The following is a 6,000-nucleotide window of genomic DNA, read 5'->3' as shown; positions in this document are numbered from 1 at the left end:
GTCCTGGGGACCATTCAGGTTTTTTCGCATTTGTGTTCCTCACGTGTGCCCCAAAGAATGAGGTGATTTGGTAAAATGCTATGCCCAAGATTACTATCCGAGTGCCGGCGGTGGGGTGGTTCAAATAGCCTCGGCTATCACCTCATTATGTCCGGTCGTGATGGTCAAGTGGATTAAGGCGTCTTGTACATACCAGTTGCGTTGCTTCTGGGAGTATGGGTTCGAGTCACTTCTGGGGTGTGAGTTTTCAGTTATATATATATATATATATATATATATATATATATATATATATATATATATATATATATATATATATATATATATATATATGCCGTACCTAGTAGCCAGAACGCACTTCTCAGCCTACTGTGCAAGGCCCGATTTGCCTAATAAGCCAAGTTTCCTGAATTAATATATTTTCTCTAATTTTTTTCTTATGAAATGATAAAGCTACGCATTTCATTATGTATGATTTAATTTTTTTTTTATTGGAGTTAAAATTAAAGTAGATATATGACCGAACCTAACCAATCCTACCTATATATATATATATATATATATATATATATATATATATATATATATATATATATATATATATATATATATATATATATATATACTATATGTATCTACAGTGTGGTACCGTGTACAACATCTATCTCCAGGTACTCTCAACCAGTCACCTGGATGAGCTACAGACAGCTGTCTCTCAGCTGCTTCCCTAGCCTGGCAGGGCTATGGGATAACACAGCTTTACCGAGAATTTCCCCTAATACTGAGACACTGTTACATACTAACTATTGTACTCACGTTTTCCTCTCATTTCACTCATTTCCCAGGTTACTACCTCTCTGGCTGTCAACACTTAGCTTGTTCCTCGTGCGTCGACAAGATGTGGCCCTAGGCTGTCCTGGGAAAGTGGCCAAGTGGCCCAAGGGGGTGGCCAAGGCATGTGGCCACTGCGTGGCCCACAGCGCCCCTCCTGAGCTGAGAGGGTGGGGGGGTAGCCAGCGCGCTGGTGGCCTGGGGTAGCCGGCGCGCGGACAGGCGGGGTGGCCGGGCGGGCGGGGTGGCCGGGCGGGCAGGGTGGCCGGGCTGGGCGGGTGGCCTGGGTGGCCTGGGTGGCCTGGGGGTGGCCCCCGGGCATACACACATGGATGGGGAATCAGCAACAACCCCATCAAACCAGAGCCTGCCTTGCTCTACACTGGGGTGACAATGGCCGGAGGCGTCCCCACACTGACGCCGCCTGGCGGAATTCAAAGTCCAACCGGGGCCTGTAATCTCACAACAATTTCACTAGGATGCCCTGCCCATATTCCGCCAATTGTCCATCAACACTAGACAGGTTATTTGAACTACCTGTTACACCATGAGGCTCTGCCAGCTGTTTCATGGGTGCCCACTGTCTCTGAGGCTATTTTACTGGTCCTTCCGTACCTCATCGGCCCTAAATTTCACGAAAACTGGGCCTAGACACAACTTGGGATGGCAGGAGTGCCATCCCTGCTGAACAACACGGTAACATCCGCGATTAATGGGGGTGGAGGGGGGAGACTTCCCCCTCCACCCAGCTATGTCCTCGTCCACCTGCTACCCTGCTCAAACTAACGATTTCGTGGGCTAAGGAAACTCAAAATGCCCATACCTCCCCCCTACTTTGTCTTGACCAATCAGCAGGAAGCCGGCACACCACTATGGTGCCGCTTCCAATCACAGCTGTTCGCGCCAACACACAGCTCAGAGGAGAGGGCCTAACCCAATCACAGGCCTCACTCACCCTCAGGCGTCCCGTGACGTCACAAGGAGGGGGAGGCTATCTTGAGGTTATCTTGAGATGATTTCGGGGCTTTAGTGTCCCCGCGGCCCGGTCCTCGACCAGGCCTCCACCCCCAGGAAGCAGCCCGTGACAGCTGACTAACACCCAGGTACCTATTTTACTGCTAGGTAACAGGGGCATAGGGTGAAAGAAACTCTGCCCATTGTTTCTCGCCGGCGCCCGGGATCGAACCCGGGACCACAGGATCACAAGTCCAGTGTGCTGTCCGCTCGGCCGACCGGCTCCCTCCTCGGCCGACCGGCTCCCGGCCTAAAGACAGTGGCGCACTGTCTCACTTGGTGGGGGGGGGGGGGTGGGCAACGTTCACCCCTCTGTCCCTTCCCCCTGTAAAACCGTTGGGAGAGTCAAGTACCTCCCTACACCACTTCACACTCAACTCCCATCCTATTTCACAGAAACAGGAAAATTTCTGTAATTCTCTCTACAGAGCAATCACAAACTCCTAACCAGTCCCAAACGAAAGTCCTTAACATAAGCTTTCATTCAACACCCCACAAGTATATGTTTGTTTGAAAGCTTCAGTTTCTTAAGTCCGTAGAGCGACTAGCCTAATCTAGAAACTAGGAAAACTAGCTGAGGGAATCTAGATTCCCTCACACAGGGAATGTCATTAAGGGCTGCGTAGGGTTCAGTAAGTATCTTTCACACCTTACGGTCTTCCTCACCTTGACTGACAGAGAGATTGCTCCATCTTCCTCACCTTACGTGACACAAAAGTGGCTCTGTCTTCAGTGACACTTCTGTATCACTATAATAATGCTAATTAACAATATAATTTTAAACATTGAAAACAATAACAGTATTACTAAGAATTTGAACTGTTTAATTAGCCGCCGTGACACCTCTGTTAATTTACGTAAGAAGACATAAGGCAAACATTTACTAATGTGTGCAATATTTCCAGATTGCACCAACGCAGCGACTGCGAGCACCTGTATCACCACAGCTAAGGTACGTCATGTGGCAACACTTTACAAATATTTAACACCTGACTACCTCAACCTTTGCTGTCTCCCACCGTCTAAACTTTTAACACGACACAAACGTGAGAGAAAGTCCTGGAGCCCACGCGTCCTGAACGTGGTTTTCTCTCGTTCTCAACTCGGGTAAAGCCACAAAAGTGACTTTACCTCCTGTGAATCTCTTTCTCTAGCCAGGATCACAGTTCATATAATATCGCTATTGATATATTATTACGATTTTCTACTTTGTACATTCTTGATCGTTATGGTCCACTTGTGAACATTGTTCTAATTAACGCATTAGAAAGAATAGGAGAGAGAAAGTCGTCACTTAGAGCTGTGGTGTAGAGGAAAGCTCAATTACACCATCTTTTGGTTAGAAAATACCGGTTAGGTGTTTGCAATGAAATTGTGACTTGACAGTCAATGGACAGTTAAGGAACAGTTTCAAGAAACGCTTTGGAATTAGACCTTTCCAAAAAGTCGAATTCATGTAATTGTATATGGCTAATAAATGGTTTCAAAATCTAATATAACTATGTTATATATATTGTGAATTAACATACTATATCTCAACAGAGCAACACATGTTTCACCACTACTGGCTGAGTTGAGTGCATCAACTACGTCCAGTCTGTCCTGCTGACGAACCGGACCACTATCACTGATGACGACTGACTTCGACACCATCTGTCGGCAACCATATTGGCTCACTATCTGTTGACATGCAGCCTGATTCACCATCTGTTGACATGCAGCCTGATTCACCATCTGTTGGCATGCAAGCTGGTCTACTACCTTTGTCGAGCAGCCTGAACCAACGTCTCGTGCAGCAAACCCCACCATCTGCCCAGAAAACTCCTGTCCACCACCTGCTGGCGTGTAACTAACTCTCCACGTTATCAAACACATAAATGACATAAAACAGGTCAAAGAGATGGTAAAAGATACAACAAATGTTAATAAATAAAATAAAATAAAATAAAATAAAATCTCCTAGCAGCACAACCTTCAAAAGCAGCACAAAATTCTTTCTTCAATTGGCAGTCATTTAACGTATCGTCTCCGCTCCTGCCCAGCGGCCGGAAGATATCTTTATTTTCACTCCGTTAAAATTTTGTCACTTACAGGTTTCAAATAAATTTGTATGTAGTAGACACTGTGTTTATAATTCCTGATAAATTGACATTTTTGCTGTAAGCTGACTCATCCTACATTAATATGGAACTTATGGGTTGTCCACATTGCCCAAGTCCTACATTGTCTGCTGCTATAAACGCGAACTTCGTCGTTCATTATTAATAAAGTCCTCTAACAACAATAATTTAAAACCTCATAAATTGAAAATATTTAATGTTGGAAATCACGAAACTTCTAAACTTGAGCTGACTAGATAGTAGTCGAGTCGGCAACAAGGAGGTTGCTAGATATACAAATGTTAGATCAAAAGGACAGACTCATGGAACTTCTCTTCATACAAAGTGTTAACAGGACAAATGAAAGAGACTTGATTACATCATAGAAGATACCTACAGACAGGTAGCAACGGAACGTAAGGTCACATCATAGAAGATACTTTCAGACAGGTAGCAACGGAACGTAAAGTCACATGTTAGATATCACGTGCGTAAAGCCACATGTACAATGTGACATGCGTGAGGTCACATATTTAAGGTCCCATGCGTAAACTCACATGTGAAAAGTCACGGTTTGGACACATACGGTATTTTATGGAAGGTCAGCGGCACTAACAACATACAAAGTTGTCTGGGTAGAAATGTAACACAACAGGAAAGTTGCAACCACCTGTTGTGTGTTGTGGGGAACACAACTCCGCAGATGGTCTTATACAGCACCATCACTAACACAGCACTGCGATATAAACATATCACAAATCAATATATTTATTGACAGTACTGTAATATGCCATTACTGAGGTTACAAGACCAAAACTAACAAGTTATTGTGTTGTAACATGTCACTAGATTCTTACCTTGCCATAAAAACCAAGCGAGGAAGGAAGCAGTCTAACATTCCTCCTCATTAACGCTAATAATATAATCATAGCCTCTTTCTCCACGTCAGGACAGGGGAGGTTTGGTTAGGAATGCTTGTCACAATAGAAGTAGAAAATCTGCCCGGAGTTCTTTCACTGCAAGCTCGGTCCCCACAGAATATGTTTCTTTTTTCTGATCGACTTATTCCTGTTGGATCAAGCTTTAGCTCCAAAATCCGGTCTTTCCCTTCGCCAATTGTCTAATGCAATGACAATTGCATAATTGAAACGGTTCCGAAATTTGCGACAAGGGTCGTCACTGAGATGCGAATAATGGGGTAGGAAGAGCGACTGAGTAAGAGGGTATTCCTGAACGACAGGAATAAATCGATCAGAACAAAGAGGCATATTATGTAGGGACCGAGGTTGCAGTGAAAGAACTCCGGGCAGATTTTCTACTGCTATTGTGACAAGCATTCCTAACCAAACCTCCCCTGTCCTGACGTGGCGAAATAGGCTATGATTATATTATTAGCGTTAATGAGGAGGAATGTTAGACTGCTTCCTTCCTTGCTTGGTTTCTATGGCAAGGAAAGAATCTATTGACATGTTACAGCACTATAACATGTTAGTTTTGGTCTTGTAACCTCAGTAATGGCATATTACAGTACTCTCAACAAATATATTGATTTTGTGACATGTCTATATCACAGTGCTGTGTAAGTGATGGTGCTGTATAAGACCATCTGCGGTGCTGTGTTCCAATAACACACAGCTGGTGGTGCTGTACAACACCATCTGAGGCGTTGTAGTGTACCCGTAACACGCAGCTGGTGGTTGTGACCTTCCTGTTGTGTTACATATCTACCCAGACAACTCTGGATGTTGTTAGTGACTGTGACCTTCCATGAAACACCATATGTGTCCAAATCGTGATTTTTCACATGTGAGCTTACGCATGGGACCTTAAATATGTGACCTCACGCATATCACATTGTACATGTGGCTTTACGCACATGATATCAAACATGTGACCTTACGTTCCGTTGCTACCTGTTTGTAGGTATCTTCCATGATGTAATCAAGTCTCCTTCATTTTTCCTGTTAACACTTTGTATGAAGAGAAGTTCCATGAGTCTGTCCTCTTGATCTAACATTTGTATATCTAGCAACCTCCTTGTTGCCGACTCGACTAT

The sequence above is a fragment of the Procambarus clarkii genome, chromosome 34, assembly GCF_040958095.1.
Source record: "Procambarus clarkii isolate CNS0578487 chromosome 34, FALCON_Pclarkii_2.0, whole genome shotgun sequence".
In the NCBI taxonomy this organism is placed as follows: domain Eukaryota; kingdom Metazoa; phylum Arthropoda; class Malacostraca; order Decapoda; family Cambaridae; genus Procambarus; species Procambarus clarkii.
Note: the sequence above shows the minus strand (reverse complement) of the source record.